The 10,299-nt window shown below is 46.2% G+C and overlaps 1 pseudogene; it reads right to left on the reverse strand.

Annotated features, from left to right (window-relative positions):
- The window catches only part of LOC109886437 (dihydropyrimidinase-related protein 1-like), a 22,125-nt pseudogene extending 12,165 nt beyond the window's left edge, over nucleotides 1-9,960 (reverse strand).
- Nucleotides 9,961-10,299: the final 339 nt, after the last annotated feature.

Genomic DNA, 10,299 nt, shown 5'->3' on the forward strand with positions numbered 1-10,299 from the left:
AATGGGGTTATGACTGTAGGACTGGGTTATAATGGGGTTATGACTGGTTATAATGGGGTTATGACTGGGTTATAATGGGTTATGACTGGGTTATAATGGGGTTATGACTGTAGGACTGGGTTATAAGGGGGTTATGACTGTAGGACTGGGTATAATGGGGTTATGACTGGGTTATTAATGGGTTATGACTGGGTTATAATGGGTTATGACTGGGGGTTATAATGGGGTTATGACTGGGTTATAATGGGGTTATGACTGTAGGACTGGGTAATAATGGGGTTATGACTGGGTTATAATGGGTTATGACTGGTTATAATGGGGTTATGACTGTAGGACTGGTTATAATGGGTTATGACTGGGTTATATTGGGGTTATGACTGGGTTATGAATGGGTCGTGACGGGGGTTATAATGGGGTTTGACTGTTAGGACTGGGTATAATGGGGTTATGACTGTAGGACTGGGTTATAATGGGGTTATGACTGGGTTATAATGGGGTCAGGACTGGAGTTATAATGGGGTTATGACTGTAGGACTGGGTTATAAAATGGGGTTATGACTGGGTTATAATGGGTTATGACTGGGTTATAATGGGGTTATGACTGGGGGTTATAATGGGGTTATGACTGGGTTATAATGGGGTTATGACTGTAGGACTGGGTAATAATGGGGTTATGACTGGGTTATATAATGGGGTTATGACTGGGTTATAATGGGGTATGACTGTAGGACTGGGTTATAATGGGGTTATAACTGGGTTATATTGGGGTTATTGACTGGGGTTATAATGGGGTCGTGACTGGTTATAATGGGGTTATGACTGGTTATAATGGGGTTATGACTGTAGGACTGGGTTATAATGGGGTTATGACTGGGTATAATGGGGTTATGGCTGGGTTATAATGGGGTTATGACTGTAGGACTTGGTTATAAATGGGTTATGACTGGGTTATAATGGGGTTATGACTGTAGGACTGGGTTATAATGGGTCATGACTGTAGGAACTGGTTATAATGGGGTTATGACTGGGTTTATAATGGGTTATGACTGGGTGATAATGGGTTATGACTGGTTATAATGGGGTTATGACTGGGTTATAATGGGGTATGACTTGTTTATAAGGGGTTATGACGTGTATGACTGGGTTATAATGGGGTTATGACTGTAGGACTGGGTTATAATGGGGTTATGACTGTAGGACTAGGTTATAATGGGGTTATGACTGTAGGACTGGGTTATAATGGGGTTATGACTGGGTTATAATGGGGTTATGGCTGGGTTATAATGGGGTTATGACTGTATGACTGGGTTATAATGGGGTTATGACTGTAGGACTGGGTTATAATGGGTTATGATGGGTTATATGGGGTTTGACTGGTTATAATGGGGTTATGACTGGTATGACTGGGTTATAATGGGTTATGACTGTAGGACTGGGTTATAATGGGGTTATGCCTGTAGGACTGGGTTATAATGGGGTTATGACTGTTGGACTGGATACCTGAGCAATGAGGTCTCCGTTCTCAGCATGCAGCATCACCACAGCCCCCAACTCCTTCAGGAAGGAGAACACCTCATACAACTATTAGAGAGAGAGAGAGGGAGAGAGAGAGAGAGAGAGAGAGAGAGAGAGAGAGAGAGAGAGAGAGAGAAACCCGGACTTCACCAAAGAAATCGGTAATACAGACATTGTCATCCTGCAAGAAACCTGGTATAGAGGAGATGGACCCACTGGTTGCCCTCTAGGTTACAGAGAGCTGGTAGTCCCATCCACCAAACTACCAGGTGTGAAACAGGGAAGGGACTCAGGGGGTATGCTAATTTGGTATAGAGCAGACCTAACTCACTCCATTAAATTAATCAAAACAGGAACATTCTACATTTGGCTAGAATTCAAAAAGAATGATCCTAACAGAGAAAAAATGTCCTCCTGTGTGCTACCTATATCCCCCCACTAGAATCCCCATATTTTAATGAAGACAGCTTCTCCATCCTGGAGGGGGAAATCAATCATTTCCAGGCCCAGGGACATGTACTAGTCTGTGGCGACCTAAATGCCAGAACCGGACAAGAACCTGACACCCTCAGCACACAGGGGGACAAACACCTGCCTGGAGGTGACAGCATTCCCTCCCACATATGCCCCCCTAGGCACAACTATGACAACATAACCAACAAAAACGGGTCACAACTCCTGCAGCTCTGTCGCACGCTGGGTATGTACATAGTCAACGGTAGGCTTCGAGGGGACTCCTATGGTAGGTACACCTATAGCTCATCTCTTGGCAGTAGTACTGTAGACTACTTTATCACTGACCTCAACCAGAGTCTCTCAGAGCGTTCACAGTCAGCCCACTGACACCCCTATCAGGACCACAGCAAAATCACAGTCTACTTAAACAGAGCAATACTCAATCATGAGGCATCAAAGCCAAAGGAACTGAGTAACATTAAGAAATGCTATAGATGGAAGGAATGCAGTTTGGAAACCTACCAAAAAACAATTAGGCAACAACAAATTCAATCCTTTTTAGACAATTTCCTGGGTAAAACGTTCCACTGTAATAGTGAAGGTGTAAACTTGGCAGTAGAAAAATCTTAACAGTATATTGACCTCTCAGCTTCCCTATCAAATCTAAAAATCTCAAATAGAAAAACCGAAGAAAATTAACAATAATTACAAATGGTTTGATGAAGAATGCAAAATTCTAAGAAAGAAATTGAGAAACCTGTCCAACCCAAAAACATAGAGACCCGGAAAACCTGAGTCTACGCCTTCACTATGGTGAATCACTAAAACAATACAGAAATACACTACGGAAAAAGAAGGAACAGCATGTCAGAAATCAGCTCAATGCAATTGAAGAATCCATAGACTCTAACCACTTCTGGGAAAATTGGAAAACACTAAACAAACAACAACACGAAGAATTATCTATCCAAAATGGAGATGTATGGGTAAACCACTTCTCCAATCTTTTTGGCTCTATAACAAAGAATAAAGAGCAAAAACATATACATGATCCAATACAGATCTTAGAATCAACTATTAAAGACGACCAGAACCCACTGGACCCTCCAAGTACATTGAAAGAGTTACAGGACAAAATAAAAACCCTCCAACCCAAAAAGGCCTGTGGTGTTGATGGTATCCTCAATGAAATGATCAAATATACAGACAACAAATTCCAATTGGCTATACTAAAACTCTTTAACATCATACTTAGCTCTGGCATCTTCCCCAATATTTAGAACCAAGGACTGATCACCCCAATCCACAAAAGTGGAGACAAATTTGACCCCAATAACTACCGTGGAATATGCGTCAACAGTAACCTTGGGAAAATCCTCTGCATTATTATTAACAGCAGACTCGTACATTTCCTCAATGAAAACAATGTACTGAGCAAATGTCAAATTGGCTTTTTACCAAATTACCGTACAACAGACCATGTATTCACCCTGCACACCCTAATTGACAATCAAACAAACCAAAACAAAGGCAAAGTCTTCTCATGCTTTGTTGATTTCAAAAAGCCTTCGACTCAATCTGGCATGAGGGTCTGCTATACAAACTGATGGAAAGTGGTGTTGGGGGTAAAACATATGACATTATAAAATCCATGTACACAAACAACAAGTGTTGCGGTTAAAATTGGCAAAAAACACACACATTTCTTCACACAGGGTCGTGGGTTAGACAGGGATGCAGCTTAAGCCCCACCCTCTTCAACATATATATCAACGAATTGCGCGGGCACTAGAAAAGTCTGCAGCACCCGGCCTCCCCCTGCTAGAATCCGAAGTCAAATGTTCTGCTGTTTGCTGATGATCTGGTGCTTCTGTCACCAACCAAGGAGGGCCTACAGCAGCACCTAGATCTTATGCACAGATTCTGTCAGACCTGGGCCCTGACAGTAAATCTCAGTAAGAAAAATAATGGTGTTCCAAAAAGGTCCAAGTCACCAGGCCACACAAATACAAAATGCATCTAAACAAACTGTTACTAGAGCACACAAAAAACTACATACCTTGCCTAAACAGCAGCACCACATGTAACTCCACAAACTGGGTGAACGACTGAGAGAAAGGCAAGAAGGGCATCGATCCTCAAAAAGACACATAAATTTCAACAAAACAAAGTAGGATTTGGGCTAAAAATAAAATTACTTGAATCATCCATAAGCCCATTCCCTTTATGTTGTGAGGTCTGGGGGGTCCGCTCACCCAACCAAGACTTTCACAAAATGGGAAGCAAACACCCCACATTGAGACTCTGCCACAGCCAGAACTTCTGCAACATACCATATCCTCCGTGTATCAACGTAGAACACCAAATAATTGCATGCAGAGCAGAATTAGGCCGATCCCCACTAATTCTCAAATCCGAGAAAGAGCTGCTAAATTCTACACCCACCTAAAAGGAAGCGATTCACAACGCTTCCATAACAATGCCATCACCTACAGAGAGATGAACCTGGAGAAGAGTCCCCTAAGCAAGCTGGTCCTGGGGCTCTGTTCACAAACACAAACACACCTACAGAGCCCAGGACAGCCAGCACAATTAGACCCAACCAAATCATGAGAAAACAAAAGATAACTACTTAACACATGGAAAGAATTAACAAAAAACAGAGCAAACTAGAATGCTATTTGGCCCTACAACAGAGAGTACACAGCGGCAGAATACCTGACCACTGTTGACTGACCCAAAATTAAGGAAAGCCTTGACTATGTACAGACTCAGTGAGCATAGCCTTGCTATTGAGAAAGGCCGCCGTAGGCAGACATGGCTCTCAAGAGAAGACAGGCTATGTGCTCACTGCCCACAAAATGAGGTGGAAACTGAGCTGCACTTCCTAACCTCCTGCCCAATGTATGACCATATTAGAGAGACATATTGTTCCCTCAGATTACACAGATCCACAAAGAATTCGAAAAACAAAATAAATCCCAAATTTTGAAAAACTCCCATATCTACTGGGTGAAATTCCACAGTGTGCCATCACAGCAGCAAGATTTGTGACCTGTTGCCACGAGAAAAGGGCAACCAGTGAAGAACAAACACCATTGTAAATACAACCCATATTTATGCTTATTTATTTTATCTTGTGTCCTTTAGCCATTTGTACATTGTTAGAACACTGTATATATATATAATATGACATTTGTAATGTCTTTACTGTTTTGAAACTTCTGTATGTGTAATGTTTACTGTTAATTTTTTTGTTTTTCACTTTATATATTCACTTTGTATGTTGTCTACCTCACTTGCTTTGGCAATGTTAACACATGTTTCCCATGCCAATAAAGCCCTTGAATTGAATTGAATTGAATTGAATGAGAGAGAAAGAGAAGAGAAGAGAGAGAGAGAGAGGAAAGAGAGAGAAGAGAAGAGAGAGAGAGAGAGAGAGAGAGAGAGAGAGAAAGAGAGAGAGAGAGAGAGAAGAGAGAGAGAGAAAGAGAGAGAGAGAGAAAGAGAGAGAAAGAAGAAAGAGAGAGAAGAGAGAGAAAGAGAGAGAGAGAAAGAGAGAGAGAGAGGAGAGAGAGAGAGAGAGAGAGAGAGAGAGAGAGAGAGAGAGAGAGAGAGAGAGAGAGAGAGAAAGAGAAAACAGCCGTACTGGGATAGTCAGTCAGCTGTAGCCCAACAGCACTACTGGGGGACTCAGTCAGCTGTAACCCAACAGCATGTACTGGGGGACTCAGTCAGATGTATCCCAACAGCACGTACTGGGGGACTCAGTCAGATGTATCACAACAGCACGTACTGGGGGACTCAGTCAGCTGTAGCCCAACAGCACGTACTGGGATACTCAGTCAGATGTATCCCAACAGCACGTACTGGGATACTCAGTCAGATGTATCCCAACAGCACGTACTGGGATACTCAGTCAGCTGTATCCCAACAGCACATACTGGGATACTCAGTCAGCTGTAGCCAACAGCACGTACTGGGGGACTCAGTCAGATGTATCCCAACAGCACGTACTGGGGGACTCAGTCAGCTGTAGCCCAACAGCACGTTCTGGGGGACTCAGTCAGCTGTAGCCCAACAACATGTACTGGGGGACTCAGTCAGCTGTAGCCCAACAGCATGTACTGGGATACTCAGTCAGATGTATCCCAACAGAACGTACTGGGGGACTCAGTCAGCTGTAGCCCACAGATGTACTGGGATTCTCAGTCAGATGTATCCCAACAGCACGTACTGGGGGCTCAGTCAGCTGTAGCCCCACAGCATGTACTGGGATACTCAGTCAGATGTATCCAACAGCACGTACTGGGGACTCAGTCAGCTGTAACCCACAGCCGTACTGGGATACTCAGTCAGCTGTAGCCCAACAGCACGTACTGGGGGACTCAGTCAGCTGTAACCCAACAGCACGTACTGGGATACTCAGTCAGCTGTAGCCCAACAGCACGTACTGGGGACTCAGTCAGATGTATCCCACAGCACGTACTGGGGACTCAGTCAGCTGTAGCCCAACAGCATGTTACTGGGATACTCAGTCAGATGTATCCCAACAGCACGTACTGGGGGGACTCAGTCAGCTGTAACCCACAGCCGTACTGGGATACTCAGTCAGCTGTACCCAAGCACGTACTGGGATACTCAGTCCCTGTAGCTCAACAGCACGTACTGGGATACTCAGTCAGCTGTAGCCCAACCCAACAGCACGTACTGGGGACTCAGTCAGATGTAACCCAACAGCAGGTACTGGGGACTCAGTCAGCTGTAACCCAACAGCACGTACTGGATACTCAGTCAGCTGTACTCAACAGCACGTACTGGGATACTCAGTCAGCTGTACCCAACAGCACGTACTGGGGGACTCAGTCAGCTGTAGCCCAACAGCACGTACTGGGGGACTCAGTCAGCTGTAGCCCACAGCACGTACTGGGGACTCAGTCAGCTGTAACCAACAGCACGTACTGGGATACTCAGTCAGCTGTAGCCCAACAGCACGTCGGGATACTCAGTCAGCTGTAACCCACACGCACGTACTGGGGGACTCAGTCAGCTGTAGCCAACAGCACCGTACTGGGATACTCAGTCAGCTGTAACCCAACAGCACGTACTGGGGGACTCAGTCAGCTGTATCCCAACAGCACGTACTGGGGGACTCAGTCAGCTGTAGCCCAACAGCACGTACTGGGGACTCAGTCAGATGTTTCCCACAGCACGTACTGGGGACTCAGTCAGATGTTTCCCAACAGCACGTACTGGGGACTCAGTCAGATGTTTCCAACAGCCGTACTGGGACACTCAGTCAGATGTTTCCCAACAGCCGTACTGGGACACTCAGTCAGATGTATCCCAACAGCACGTACTGGGGGACTCAGTCAGCTGTAACCCAACAGCAGGTACTGGGGGACTCAGTCACTGTAACCCAACAGCACGTACTGGGATACTCAGTCAGCTGTAGCTCATAAGCACGTACTGGATACTCAGTCAGCTGTAGCCCAACAGCACGTACTGGGGACTCAGTCAGCTGTAGCCCAATAGCACGTACTGGGGACTCAGTCAGCTGTAGCCCAACAGCACGTACTGGGGACTCAGTCAGCTGTAACCCACAGCACGTACTGGGATACTCAGTCAGCTGTAGCCCAACAGCACGTACTGGGATACTCAGTCAGCTGTAACCCAACAGCACGTACTGGGGGACTCAGTCAGCTGTAGCCCAACAGCACGTACGTGGGATACTCAGTCAGCTGTACCCAACAGCACGTACTGGGGACTCAGTCAGCTGTATCCAACAGCACGTACTGGGGGACTCAGTCCAGCTGTAGCCCACAGCACATACTGGGGAACTCAGTCAGCTGTAGCCCAACAGCACGTACTGGGATACTCAGTCAGCTGTAACCCACAGCACGTACTGGGGGACTCAGTCAGCTGTAGCCCACTTGGTGCTGCTATAGAGATTCATTAGTAGTGTCCGCCCATGAAGGCTTGGTCATTTGCCACAGATAAATCGACGTACCAATTTCATAGTTGTTTATCGTTTCTAGTTAGCTAGTTGAAAAGTCATCATGAATCTTTCACAATCGCCTAGCAAATTATTTTCAAACTTGTTGAGATAAAACTATTTGGCTCACCAACACTGAACAGCCTCATTAAAATAGAGCAAGTTAGAAAATAATTAAACCTGAGTTGGATGGAACTTTGTGGAACTTGTGTGCAAGTGACATGGCGTTCCATCACAAATGCGTCGTTTCCAACCTCACGCGCAATGTAGATATCAGAATGCCCGCATTCGTGGTAGAGTAGTGGTGAACCATTCACTTCAGGAAAAGGTGTGATATTGTTACCCTCCAATGAGCTTATCATATAAACTACAACGCGAAAAGTACAGTTTACTTCACTTTTAATCATGTCAGCACAGGTAGCAGCCGTTTACAGTCTTTCTTAGTTTTGATCCTTACTTCCCAATCATGTTGCCAACTCCTCAGAATGGAAAGTAGCTATTGGCTGTCCTAAAAGTCGCTAGAAGTCGCTAAATGACGTCAGCGCTCATTTGCATAATTGGCCATGTATATATAATTGTGATGTATGCTGTAGGAGAGAGGAATAACTGGGAGAGACACATTTTTTTTTGTAAAAAACACCTGAATATGTTAGAACTACAAATTACTTTCTTCTGTCGATTTTTTTTATTTGGGACTGGCAAAAGTGACCCAAAAGAGACCTCTGGCGAAGTTACTTTGTGGGGTGTTTTTTGTTTTTTACGTTTAGTTTTTTACATTTACATCCCGCCTATTGTAACCAGGCGGCTTCATGTGTGCAGTCTGGACGAGGGGTGAACTCTCCTGCTCTGACTGCAGCTGGAGGGACTGCTGCGCGAGGACTAGGCCGCATGTGAGTGCTTTGGACGGGGTGGGGCCCACGGCAGCACGCCGCTGCTCGGGAGATAGAAAACAATACGTGCTTCACGTCTAGTCTCCAATAACACCAGAAAAGGCGCTGGATTTGTCGCTAGTCGCTTTTTTTGAAAATGTGTCGCTAAGGGGGTCTGAATACTCGCTAAATATAGCGACAAAGTCACTAAATTGACAAGACAGCGCCGTTTGTTCGCCTATTGACCGAAAACAATGGCTATTCCGCGCTAGACAGCCAGCCAGCCCGTCCGGCTGCCAGCCCCGCCAGGTGGGAGTCTTACCGGAAGGTGTGGGATACCATTCCCCTGGTGGTCAGTACCGGACATGCTCGCTCTCTCTCTCTCTTTGCCCTCAGCCAGTGTACTCAGAGGCGGAAGGAACGCTGCAGTACCTCCTTTTGTCTTCCCGTGCAGTGCAGTCAGAGCAGACGCGATGTTCGGTGTGTGTGTGTGACAGAAGCTGGGATAGCTGTCAAAACGGCGCTGTTCAATTCATCACCACACGTCGCCTAATAGCCTACCTGGCCGTCACCGGTTCAGGTGATGTGGGCAGCCTAGAGATATAACTGCGTAGCCTATTTTAGGAACAGCCTAGCTGACGTCACTGCACTGCAGAACAGGGTAAACTATGGAAATGTATCTTCCACAAGCGATCTACTTTTATCAACATAAACATGGGCGAAAAAAAAAATTCAGTTTTCACCTACCTTTCCATTCTTCTGACCGGAGTGACACTGCCTCCCAGCCGGGTACTCAATCTCCACACCCGGCCTCACATCCTCTCTCTCCCCGGGTGAGCTGACCTGAGAACCGACAGCCCGGACCTCACTGGCCTCACTTGCCGTCTTAGGAACGTCGCCATCGGTGTGGTCGAGGAGGCTGTCTCGGCTGACGCTCCTGGGAGTCCTGGTTCCTCTCCTTCCCGCGGCAAAGTTATCACAGTCTACAGTCTTGCTGTCGTAGGCGCCATCCGCCGAGGAAAACATCCCGTAGGATTTCCGTTGGTTCGGCCGCGGTTGTAATCGTTCCTGCCAGGTAGACCGGCAGCTCGTCTCCCGGTTCCACGGCGTCCTGCAGTCAGACATGATAACGACCGTATCTGTAGCCTTTCTACTCACATTAATAACAACAACTGCTGATGTAAAAAGGTTGAGATTAGATCGGTTAAATGGGACCGTCTTTTTACTCTGTTATCGACGGTCTCGCGCTGCAAGGCACCTGTGTTTTCGGTGCGACGTGAACTTTGATGCGTGTCTCGAGGAGAGGACGATTATGATGATGAGATGTTAGTGCTCTAGTTTCTATCGGAGCCAGGGGGTTAGAGAGAGAGGGGGGGGGAGGGAGAAAGAGGGGGGAGAAAGAGATGTAGAGAGAAGGAGTTCTGCAGACAACCCCACCTCCTCTCTCTCCTCTCTCCCTCTCTC

Source organism: Oncorhynchus kisutch, unplaced genomic scaffold (genome assembly GCF_002021735.2).
Source record: "Oncorhynchus kisutch isolate 150728-3 unplaced genomic scaffold, Okis_V2 scaffold3069, whole genome shotgun sequence".
Taxonomy (NCBI): domain Eukaryota; kingdom Metazoa; phylum Chordata; class Actinopteri; order Salmoniformes; family Salmonidae; genus Oncorhynchus; species Oncorhynchus kisutch.